Below are 13,773 nucleotides of genomic sequence, written 5' to 3' on the forward strand. Positions count from 1 at the left end.
TCTATATATAATATCATGTTATGTACAAATAGTGAAAAGTCTTACTTTTTTCTTACCAATTTGGATGAATTTCATTTCTTTTTGTTGTCTGATTGCTGTGGTTAGGACTTCCAGTACTATGTTGAATAAAAGTGGCGAGTGTGGACATCCTTGTGTTGTTTCTCATCTCAAAGAAAAAGTTTTTAGTTTTTAACAAGTAGCATGGTGTTAGCTGTGGGTTTTCCATATATGGCTTTTATAATGTTGAAATTAAAAACAAAACCACAACGAGATATTGCTTCCACTTCCCACATGTTAGAATGCCTATTATCATAAAGACAAGAGATAACAAGTGCTGGAGAATATGGAGAAAAGAGAACCTTTGTGTGCTGTTAGTGAGGTGTAAATTGGTGCAATCACTATGGAAAACATTATGAAGGATCCTCAAAAAACTAAAAATAGAATTACAATATGATCCAGCAATTCAACTTCTGGATATTTATCTTTACTTATGTAAAGATGGAAGTGATGGATGTCAACTAGATTTATTGTGGTTATCATTCTGCAAAATACAAATATTGAATCATTATGGTGTGCAGCTGAAATCTATATTAATGTTATACATCAATTTTACTTCATAAAAAAGTGGATATGGTCAAAAGGCAAAAACTTCTAGTTATAAGATAAATCAGTTCTCAAAATGTAATATACAGCATGGTTATTATAGTTAAGAATGCTGTACTGTATATGTGAAGTTTACTAAGGGAATAGATCTTAATGTTTTTATCACAAGAAATGAAAATTGTAACTGGATGAAGTGATGAACATTAACTAAACTGATTGTGGTAATCATTTTGCAATACATACATGTATCAAATCATTATGTTGTACTTCTTAAACTTATACAATGTTTTATTTCAAATATATCTCAATAAAACTAGAGGAAAAAATAAATAACTATATCTACAAAAATGAAAATAAATAAACATTAATTACAAAAAGTAAAATAAAGAATCACAACCTAAACAAGAATGAGTTGGAAAGGATAGTAAGAGGTAAAGAAGAAATAAATGAGTTAAGAAACAACATCCCAGTTAATGTTCAGAGCTGTTGGAATACAAAGGTCACAAAGTTTGGTATTATGGGTGATGCCCCCAATAGTGTGCTGGAATCTTGAGGGAGGCTCCCCTTGAACTTCTCATAACACTCCCTTGAGAATAAGGTTTTCTGTTTGTGTGTGTATGTGTTTATAAACACTCTATACACATACATATTATATATAGGCATACTCTATATAAATTATATATACACAATATTATTTATAATACATATATATGAATGTATGCGTGCACAAATATTATCTTTTGTAATTTTTTAATGATTATTATTTTTTATTTGAGAGAGAGAGAGAGTACAATGCAAGCAAGGAAAAAGAGCAGATTAATTTTTTTTTAAAGCTTCTGGGTCACATAATTTCTTCTATCTCTCTAAATACACTTCCTTAGTCTTTTTTTTTTTTTTAATGTAAGCTCCACATTGAGTGTGGGACCCTACATGGGGCTTGAACTCATGACCCTGAGATCAAGATCTGAGCTGAGATCAAGAATTGGATGCTTGGGGCGCCTGGGTGGCTCAGTCAATTAAACATCTGACTTCGGCTCAGGTCATGAGCTCACGGCTTGTGAGTTCAAGCCCTGCATTGGGCTCTGTGCTGACAGCTCGGAGCCTGGAGCCTGCTTTGGATTCTGTGTCTCCCTTGCTCTCTGCCCCTCCCCCACCCCTCAAACATAAACAAACATTAAAAAAAGAAGAATTGGACACTTAGCTGACTGAACCACCCAGGTACCCCTGCACAAATTTTATTAAATTAGCAAGTTGGAGGATGATGGTGCCTACCGTGTTTATGTGTAAATGTGTGTGTCTGTGTGTCTGTGTGTGTGCATCTGTTTGTAAAGAAAACATGCAAAAGAGCGCTATATTTTGTTTAGGGACACTGTCATTTTGAGTAAAATAAGAAAGGAATGCATGGGAATAGCATGGGAATCCAATATCCTGGATACTGACTATCCTAAGAGGAGAAAGAAGCAACTGTAAAGATGTTGCTAAACCTGGATGAATTTCATAGCTCACAATGCTTTTTAACTGAAATATTTCATAAGTAGCAGAGTCTTTAGGGGATGCAGTTTTCAACATAAATATAATCAAATGGTTAACACTGAGCCAAGTGAAGGGGTTAACAATATCAATACGCAGTGGATTTAGAGGGAACATACCTCAAAATAATAAGGGCCATATATGAAAAAACCTACAGGTAACATACTCAGTGATGAAAAACAGAGATTTCCCTCTAAGATTAGCAACAAGACAAGGATGTCCTCTCTTTTATCCAACATAGTACTGAAAGTTGTAGACTTTCAGTCTACAGAGAAGGAAAAGAAACAATCAGAGAAGGAAAAGAAGGAATCAGAGAAGGAAAAGAAACAAAAAGCATCCTAATTGATAATGAGGAAATTAAAGTATCACTACTTGGGGGTGACAAAATATTATGCATTGAAAACCCTAAAGACTCCACCAATCAATATATTCAATGCAATCCCTATCAAAATAACACCAACATTTTCACAGAGCTAAAACAAACAATTCCAAAACTTATATGGAACCAGAAAAGACCCTGGATAGCCAAAGTCATGTTGAAAGAGAAAACCATACCTGGAGGCATCACAATTCCAGACTTCAAGCTGTATTACAAAGCAGTAATCATAAAAAACAGTATAATACTAGCACAAAAACATACATACAGATCAATATGACAGAAGAGAGAACACAGAAATTGACCCACGAATGTAAGGTCAATTAAATTCAACAAAGCAGGAAAAAATATCCCATGGAAAAAAGACAGTCTCTTCAGCAAATGTTGCAGGGAAAAGTGGACAGTGACATGCAAAAGAATGAAACTTGACCACTTTCTTCCACCATACACCAAAATAAACTCAAAGTGGATGAAAGACCTACATGTAAGACATGAAAATCATCAAAATCCTACAGAACACAGGCAGCAACCTCTCTGACCTCGGTTGCAGCAACTACCTACTTAGATATGTGTCCAGAAGCAAGGAAAACAGAAGCTAAAATGAACTATGGGACTTCATCAAGACAAAAGAGTGAAGGAAACAATCAGCAAAACTAAAAGGCAACTGATGGAATGGGAGAAGATATTTGCAAATGACATATCAGATAAAGGGCTAGTGTCCAAAATCTATAAAGAATTCGGGGCGCCTGGGTGGCGCAGTCGGTTGAGCGTCCGACTTCAGCCAGGTCACGATCTCGCGGTCCGTGAGTTCGAGCCCCGCGTCAGGCTCTGGGCTGATGGCTCAGAGCCTGGAGCCTGTTTCCGATTCTGTGTCTCCCTCTCTCTCTGCCCCTCCCCCGTTCATGCTCTGTCTCTCTCTGTCCCAAAAATAAATAAACGTTGAAAAAAACATTTAAAAAAAAATAACAAAATCTATAAAGAATTCATCAAACTCAACACCCAAAAAAAAAAACAACAAATAATCCAGTGAAGACATGGGAAGGAGTCATAAAAAGACACTTTTCCAAAGACATCAAAGTGGGCTAAAAGACACATGAAAAGATGCTCAGCATCACTTATCATCAGGGAAATGCTAATCAAAACCACAATGAGGTATCACCTCTTACCTGTCAGAGTGGGTAAAATTAACAACTCAAGAAACAACAGATGTTGGCGAGGATGCGGAGAAAAGGGAACACTCTTGCACTGCTGGAGGAAATGAAAACTGGTGTAGCCACTCTGGAAAACAATATGGAGGTTCCTCAGAAAATTAAAAACAGAACTACCCTGCAACCCAGCAATTGCACTACTAGGTATTTATCCAAAGGATACAAATATGCTGATTCAAAGGAGCACATGCACCCCAATGTTTATAGCAGCACTATCAACAACAATAGCCAAAGTATGGAAAGAGCTCAAATGTCCATCACCTGATGAATGAATAAAGAAGATGTGGTGTATATATACAATGGAATATTACTGGGTGATCAAAAAGAATGAAATCTTGCCATTTGCAACAACATGGATGGAATTAGAGTGTACTATGGTAAGCAAAATATGTCAGTCAGAGAAAGACAAATATATGATTTCATTCATATATGGAATTTAAGAAACAAAACAGATGAACATAAGGGAAGGGAAGAAGAAATAATATAAAAACAGAGAGGTAGACAAACCATAAGAGACTCTTAAATACAGAGAACAACCTGAGGGTTGCTGGCAGGGTGTTGGGTTGGGGGATGGGCTAAATGAGCAAGGGGCATTAAGGAGGACACTTGTTAGGATGATCACTGGGTGTTATATGTAAGTGATGAATCACTAAATTCTATTCCTGAAATCATTATTACACTATATATGTTAACTAACTTGGATTAAAAAAAAAAAAGCTGTAACATACTTGTCATGGGAATACAAGAAAGAGAAGGAAAAAAGGAACAGAGGCATATTTTACATGACTAAGAAGTTCCCCAAATTAAACCAGAAAATGAACCACAGTTGCAAGAAAAGCAGAGAAATCCAAGCTGGATATATGCCAAAAAATTATACATCGGTACATCATTTTCAAAGTAGAGAAAATCAAAGATAAAGACAATATCCTGAACAAAGCCAGTGAGAGGGGAAAAACGCATCATATATAGAGAAGCAAAAGTAAGAATTATATCTGACTTCTCAGAAGCTATGCATTATACACAAAGAAAAGTAAGAATTATATATGGCTTCTCAAAAGCCATGCAAGCAACAAGAGAATAGAATGAAATACTTAAAATGTTGAGAAAGGCCCCACCAACCTAGACATCTGTACCTGCTAAATTGTCCTTCACAACAGAGAAATAAAGACTTCCTCAAAAAAATTTTTTTGAGAAAATGTGTTACAAATGGTATTAAGGTAAGTTCTTTAGAGAGAACAACAATAGTATAGGTCATAAACTCAAATCCACATAAAGAAAGGAGAAGCCTTTGGGACACCTGGGTGGCTTAGTCAGTTAAGCGTCCAACTCTTGGTTTCAGCTCAGGTCATGATCTCACAGTTTGAGTTCAAGCCCCATGTCAGGCTCTGTGCTGACAGTGGAAAACATGCTTGGGATCCTTTCTCTCTCCCTCTTCCCTGCTTTCTCTCTCTCAAAATAAATAAACTCAAAAAAAAAAAAAAAAAGCAAGGAAAAAGCCTTAAAGAAGTTATAAATGAAGGTAAAATAAAAAAAAATTATTTTTCTTATTTTTAATAGATCTAACAGATAACAGTTTGTTCAAAATTAAGACAGCAAAAACATATTCAATCCCATATGCTTATATATAAATATATATGCTGATATATTCTTATGTATAGGCAAAATGAAATGAATAACAGCAATGACATAAAGGATGGAGGAAAGAATTAGGCTTATTTTATTATCATAAGGTACTTGCTCTCCCTGTGAAGTAGTATAGTGTTATTTAAAAGTGGACTTGGATTAGTAAATGTATATTGTAAACCCGAGGGCAGCAACTAAAAAGGAAAGCAAGAAAGTACAACTGATATCCTAAGAAAGAAGAGAAAATGAAACTATATAAACTGTGAGGTATTGGGGTCTCCTGAAGACTGCTGCCCTTGAACCTGGAGTAGAAGCTTCAGCAGCCATCAGGACTCAGACCCTCAGACCCTGCCTTCTTCAGGAACTTGATATGAGCTTGGCCACCAGCATGTACGGGGAGAGACAGATCCAGCAATCACTATGATTTATTAGTGTAACTATGTGCCACCACCATGCCTGACATGGTATAATAGTGAAATAATTAATTTGTGATAACAACCACATGTTATAATGGACTCCTCACAGAGCCTGTTACTCCTTTTTAATAACAAAGTTGGAAAGGCGTAAGAGGCCTGAATCCATATAGGCATTCATGATCCCACAGTAACCATAGGGCCATGGGGCTTGTTCATGTGTATCACTGAGTGTTCTCAGTGATCCTGTGGGTGAAGTATTCTCATCCCCATTTGACATAGAGGGAAGATGGGGGTCAGAGTTGTCCCATCTCTTAAGTCCTGTGGCCCTGCCTTTAGAGAAATTCAGCTCCAGAAATCCTCTGGAGCAGGACCCACCGTCATTGGGGTAAATAAGGACCCCGATGGCTATAACTACAAGACAGCAGGCACCAAGCTACAAAGTGGGAAACAGGTGACTTGCTTCTGGACCCTTTGTCTCCCAACACCCCAGGGAGGTTCAGCTCCCACCATGAGGACCCACACACTCAGCTGAATCCCAAACACCTAAAGGTGGGACCTTGCGATTCCCGCCACGGGAGGTGTGCCTCTGTAAAAAAGTCATCACAATCACCATGTTGACCTCAGGTTTCTATGGTAAATGGGATGCATCAGCTAGATCTCTACACTGGAGATGTCTCTGCACACTCATGCAGTCCCACTCATTTACCTGAAAGCAAACACCTTAGCTCATCAGGTCAACACGTTAGAAAGCATACTAGTTAGAAGCACGAGCCTGGGACCTGGGCAATTGGAGGAACTCTGCTCACGTTCATGGAACAAAGAATGTCCCTGCCAGGAATTTTGCTTGCCTAAAGGAGACAGTAGGCCAGTTATTATCAATACATAGCGACCCATGGTGATATCCTAGGGTTCTTGAAAGTGAAGTAACCCTCAGAGGGTGAACATATAAAATGAAGGCCAATCTGCCCAAGTGCCCATTGATTGGTGAACAGATAAATCAATTGTGATATATATGTAAATGGAATATTATTCAACCACCAAAGAGAATGAAATCTTGCCATTTGCAAGGATATGGATGGAGCTAGAAAGTATAATGCTAAGTGAAATAAGTCAGTCAGAAACAAGTGCTATATGATCTTATTCATATGTGGAATTTAAGAAACAAAAGAAACAAGCAAAGGGAACAATAAGAGAGGGAGAAGGATACAAGAAACAGACTCTTAATTATGGAGAACAAACTGATGGTTACCAGAGGGGTAGAGGGAGGCGGGATGGGTGAAAGAGGTGATGGGGATTAAGGAGTGCACTTATCATGATGAGCACAGGGTGATGTATGGAAATGTTGAATCACTATATTATACACCTGAAACTAATATAACACTGCATGTTAACTAACTGAAATGAAAATAACAATTTTAAAAATCAAGGCCATGCTCATGACAGTTAGCCATCTGTGGCAGAAAACTAAGAGGTTGTCTATAATCCTGTGACTGAATCATCTAGATGCATACATAGAACATGTCACTTAAGAAGTTCCAGAACTATTTCAGTGAGGCAGGCCTAAATGATTAGTCAGTTAATAGTCAGAAACCCAGTCAATTAAACTACATATTGGTTCCTCCAGGGGAATTCTTATCCTCCACTCCCAATATTTTCTTCCAAGTGTAGGCACATCCACGACTAAACACATCTAACCTCTCGATACACTCATTTCTCTATGAAGAAGAGAAATGAGTGTTACCTGATTAGTGAGTTTGGAAGGACAAATGGATTGCACAGCCCATGCTTCTTCCCGCAAAACTCTTGTAGCAAGCTGCCCCTTTGAAGCACATATTTTCCTCTGCCCTAAGGTGTGGGTCTAAAAATACATCCACAGCTCTTCACTTTGCTGTCTGTCAGGTTCCCAAACTATTACTATGGTCTTACTCCAAAAAGCTTTTGACCTTAAGAGCTCCCAAAATACACCCCATCTCCACATCTGGGATCTGAACCAACTACCAAACAAGACAAAAGAAAAAGAAGGAAAATGCATCAACTTTCTTATAAAATTGATGTTGGAGAATGTGGCTTAGATTTGCCCCAAGGAAGGGGCAAATGAATTCCAGACTTGGACAAACATTTCCACCTAGCAGTCCTGGACATTCAGACACAAAAGTTAAAGACTACCAATGTATATGTATCTGCTGTCTAATGAAGGAGTCCTGTCTATGTGTCAAGGAAAGTGACTTCTTTGCAAAGCTATTCCTATAGCAAAAGAATGTAACTTAGGACAACTTTTTTGAGAAAATGTCTGAAAACGAAAAATATTATTTATTGTGATTGCATACTCACAAAGCTGAGGAAATGCCTATCCATGTGTATGAGGGAACAGTTTGAAGGAATATATTCTCATTCCCTTAAAACCATGAGCGCAGTGGAGGCTCATCTTGCGGAAAGGGATTGGAATACATTTCTAAATTCCAGGAGTAGGATGAAAAGATACATCATTAAAATTTCTCCTAAAATCTCTTCATAAAACACTTATGGAAATGCTCAACATTTATACCTTCACATAAACCCACATGCAGACTATAGCCAGGCAACTACAGACAAATCATGCAGGGGAATAATAGCATGTTTCATGTAGGGATATATACATATGTAATAAAAGTATAAAGAAATATATTAGAAATTTAAAGATCCAAAAATTTGTGAGTCTGTACCCTGGATAAGCGGGAAGCTAATGTGATCAGAAAAGTACTTCAAATGAGTTACAACTATCTGTAATGTTTTATTATTTAATAGAATGATACAGAAGTGTGTTCTACTATTTTTATAATCTCTGTTATTTAATAACAGGCATTGTTTCTATAAGCTTTAATTTTGTTTTTAAATGATCCATATTAATTCCAAAATTGTGGAAAACATGGTACATCCAGAATGAAATATATAACTAATCAGCAATTCTTACCATTCATTAGTTTAAAAAAATATATCATGTTTGTGCATTTCATCCCATCACACTCTCTATGCATGCATCTGTAATGTATGCTCATTACATGTGGGTTTCACATATGACTCAACATTTACTAAAGATAATTAAAGAGGTTATTTAATTTTCCCAAGTTGACAAGCAACTTTGAGTCCAAAGGCCCATCCCTAACCATTGGGTTTACAATCTTTGTTCTGTGTTAGGGCTGAGGTCAGCACAGGGGAAGTGACTACCCATAGTACTATAGGCAAGGACTGATCTGGTATTTGGGACCTAGCTCTCCTGATTTCAGTCTGCTGTAAGGCAGACCCATCTTTATAGTCTGTTATTCTGTACTCTCTTTTCCCCTCAAAGGAAACTTGCTATTCCATTGTCAAAATGGAAGGTGAAAAGAACAGAAAATGTAAAAATTAATTAATTAGTTAATTAATTAAGGAAATGATGATGTGATTCTTCATTTTCACCATTTTCAGGTAATTCATCCAATTAATAAATACCACCAAAGCTTATCTGTCATTTAAATATATATTCATTTCATTTTGTCCTGCTCAGTCCGAAGGATTGTTAGATGTTGGTTTTTAAGATGTCTTTTGGAGGTGGATGAACACAGCAGACACCAGGCATTTTTTGCTGAAATATTATCTATCAGATGATTTCTAAGGGTTTGCTCATTTCTCATAACAGTTCTCTGAGGTAAATATCAATGTGCCCATTTTACATATGGCTAAGTTCAAGCTCACAAAGGCTAACTCACTACTCCAGTGTCAGACAAATTTTAGAGGCAGGAATGCGGGTCTACAAAATATGTTCATTTACACATATTCTTTTCCCCAACTATCAAATTTACATATTATTAAGCAACATGTCTTTGTCACTCAGCATGATATCCCAGGATGTTAATTTGCTTTCTTTATGTGTTGTAACATGGCATATTTTTAAAAGTTTAATGAGTATGTACATTGCTTGCTATGTGAATTATGTGTTCATACCACGACCATTTGTCTATTCCTTAGTAAGACTTCCTTCCATGTCAAGGATATTAAGTACTGTAGTTAAGGGTTTAGTATAAAAGTACCACTAGAACAAAACAACAACCATTCTTAATACTCAATAAAAAGAGACAGGGGAGGGGGTACCTAACTGGCTCAGTTGATAAAGGGTGCAACTCTTGATCTTGGGGTCATGAGTTTGAACCCCATACTGGGTGTAGAGATTACTTTAAAAAAAATTAAAAATGTAATGGGGTGCCTGGGTGGCTCAGTTGGTTAAGCGTCAGACTCCTAATTTCAGCTCACATCATGATCTCACAGATCAAGATCAAGCCCCACGTTAGGCTTTGTGCTGACCGTGTGGAGCCTGCTTGGGATTCTCTCTCCCTCTCTCTGCCCCTCCCCCACTCATGATCTTTCGCAAAAATAAATAAATAAACTTAACAAAAAAGAGGGAATGAAGCACACTATCTATTATAATTGTTTTATCATTTAAAAAGGAGTTTATCATTTCATGAGTTTACAAGAAATCTGGCATAACTAAACACAAATGATTAAAGTCTTTGATCATATCAGTAAATGTAAATGTGCTTAACTCACCTAGTAAAAGCATTTTCAAATTGCCTGTTGTAGGAAAATCTAAAACTATACTTTTTTTCCAGAGGTAACCCTAAAACAAAGGAATTCAGATTGCTTAAACATTGTTTTAAATAAGGAAATATGTATCAGGCAATTGCCAATAACAGGAAATAAGGGGTCTTAGTCTTGTTATTAGAGATAGGAGAATTAAGATCGAAATGGATCTGAAAGGGGAAGAAAACATAGTTTCCAATGGTAAAGGCTAAAATTCACAAGGAATATGTGAGATATTAATACGTATATATCCAATTACACAGAAAAATTATTCATAGGACAAAAACTACTGTAGGTACAAGGGGAAAAACAAGAAACACACTAATAATAGATGATTCTAACACACTTCCCTTAGTCCAAAAGTGGTTAAGTTGAGAAACGCTTAGTCATTGTAGAGAAGACATAAACAACATAATCCCAAGGGCAGATCTTATAGACAGAGACTATAGTGAACTGTGATCCCTATTAGACTGGACACTTACTTTTCAGAAGAGCATGAGACATTCATGAAAACTTAATCTATCAAAGCCTGGTAAACAAATCTTGGGTCTAAATGAAAAAAGAGATTAAAATTCCTGAATTTGGTGAGGATAATGATAATGAAAACACAACATATCAGTATCTAACTAAGACAACTTCCAGGGTATATTTTGAAAGACTAAATATGTATATGAGGGATGAGGAGTGTAAAAATGGTTGACAGGGATCAAAAGGGTTGTAATGTTTAGTATGGTGGCTACAATTAATAACACTGTGTTAACATATTTGAAAGTTACTAAGAGAGTGCATCTTAAAATTCTCATTGCAAAATAGATTTTGTACCTATGTATGTGACATGTTAACTAGACTTATTGTGCTCATCATTTTGCAAACGATACAAATATAGAATCATTATGGTATACAATGGAAACTAATGTAAGGTTATATGTCAATTACACCTCAATTCAGAAAAAAGAAAATGGGTAGAGGTGGTCAAAGTGTACAAACCACCAGTTAAAAGATAAATCAGTTCTGTGGATGTAATGGATAGCATGGTGATTACAGTTAACCATAGTGTATTGTATACTTGAAAGTTGCTAACAGTAGATCTTAAAAGTTCATATCTCAAGAAACAAAGCTAACAACTACGTGGGGCACCTAGGTGGCTCAGTCGGTTGAGCATCCGACTCGATTTCAGCTCAGGTCATGACTTCACGGTTCATGAGATTGAGCCCCATGGCGGGCTTTATGCTGACAGCGTGGAGCCTACTTGGGATTCTCTCTCCCTCTCTCAATGCCCCTCTTCTGTTGGTTTTTTCTCTCTCAAAATAAAATAAAATAAAATAAAATAAAATAAAATAAAATAATAATAACCCATAAATAACAACAACTATGTTAGCCAGCAGTATTAACTAAAGTTATGGTAGAGGGGTGCCTCAGTGGCTTAGTTGGTTGAGCATCCAACTTGGCTCAGGTCGTGATTTCATGGTTTGTGAGTTCAAGAACCGCACTGGGCTCGCTGTTGTCAGCACAGAGCCCACTTCGGATCCTCTGTCCCCCTCTTCCTCTGCCCCTCCCCCACTCATGCGCTCTCTTTCAAAAATAAATAAACATTAAAAAAGTTATGGTAGTAATAATTTTCCTATATATATACATATATATCAAAACCTTATGTTACAGTTTGTAAACTTACACAATGTTATATCTCAATTATATCTGAATAAAACTAGAGAAAAACAAATTTAAAAACCTATATAAACAGAAATTTAAAAAATGAATTAAACATTCCATTAAAAAGCAAGATAAGGAATCATAATCTAAAACTATAGTGATAAGGTGGAAAGAATAGTTAAAACAAAAGCAGAAATGAATGAATTAAATAAACTCATCCCTGTTAAAGCTCAGAGCATTTGGAAAGACAGCAAACCTTGCCATTGCTGGTGATGCAACAAGTACTGTACAGGGACCTAGGAGGAAGTGTCCCCTTGAACTCCTCATGCTGGGATCTAGAGGGAAGTTTCCCCTTCAAATCCTCACAATGCTCCCTTGAGGGTAAGGATTAAGTTTTCCTGTATATGTGTGTGCATGTATATACTGTACATATACACATTATATATATGCACACTGTACATACACATTGTACATACACATATACTATATATATGCATGCTTATACAATGTTAAATTAGAAACTTGGAGGATGAGCACACCACCGTTTATGTGTATGTGTGTGTCTATGTGTAGTGAAAACATAAAAAAAATCCTATATTTTGTTTACAGAAGCTCACATTTGAAGTAAAAGAATAAAGGAATCTGTAGGAATGATAATCATCTCATTCTGGATAGTGATTGTCTAGAGGGGAGAAAGGAGGAAGTTTAAAGATTTTTCTTAACCTGGATTAATTTGATAGCTCCCCATGTTTTTTAACTCAAATATTTCATAAGTAGTAGAGTTATTAGGGGATACAATTTTTCCTACAAATAAAATACACATTCATTTTAGTAAATGTTTATCATTGAGCCAAGTGCAAATGTTTAATATCAATAATCACTCACCCCATCATCACTGACATTCACATTGTGCACACTTAGTGATTCACTTCCAAAGAATAGAGTTGGTGAAAGTAGAAACTATACACTGCAGAAACTAGGCAAAGATCACCTTAACCTTAAAATGAAGATCAACATTTCCTGTGACCCAATGATGTCACATAGGTATCACACCCTCCCAGATATGACCTAACAAGAAGGGCCCTTCAGCTCTGTGGTTTTCTTTCTCAAAATCCACAGTCACAGTCTAATCAGGAGAAAAATAACAGTCCATGTCTGCACTCCTCAACACTGTCAGGGTCATAATTCTCTGATGCGATTTTATCAGGTGAAAAATTTCCATGATTATGCTCTTATAGTGTTAACAGAACCACACTATGTCTTATCAAATAACCAAAATACAATCTCTTGCAATGAAATTTACCCAAATATTCAGAAAAAGTTGATGCCTATTTTCTTCTGAGGTACAGAAATAAAAATATTGTATATTAGGAAATAATCATAATGATATTAGAGACTAACTGCTTATATTATGGACGCTAGCATGATAAATATATTTTTTTTAAATATTAAATTCTAGTCACTTAATCCTAAACCAAAAGGTGGAAAATTTTTGACTTTTTAAAGAATTTCTTCATATAATGGGAACAACCGTGGGCACCAGGGAAGAATCTACTTTCCAATGTGAAATTGCTAGGATGGTCTGCACATTCCCACACCCATCTAGGAGACATAACATATTTGCCAATGATTACATATGGTGAAAACAATTTAGGCTTATTTATTGCAAATGCAAATTAAAGTCCACTTTCCTTTTACAACTGGAAAATGTATTGTTTTTCAAAAAGGCAGACAGGCATCCCTATTATGGGCCCCAAGGGCTGCTACACAGCCT

Source organism: Prionailurus viverrinus, chromosome X, assembly GCF_022837055.1.
Source record: "Prionailurus viverrinus isolate Anna chromosome X, UM_Priviv_1.0, whole genome shotgun sequence".
Classification (NCBI taxonomy): domain Eukaryota; kingdom Metazoa; phylum Chordata; class Mammalia; order Carnivora; family Felidae; genus Prionailurus; species Prionailurus viverrinus.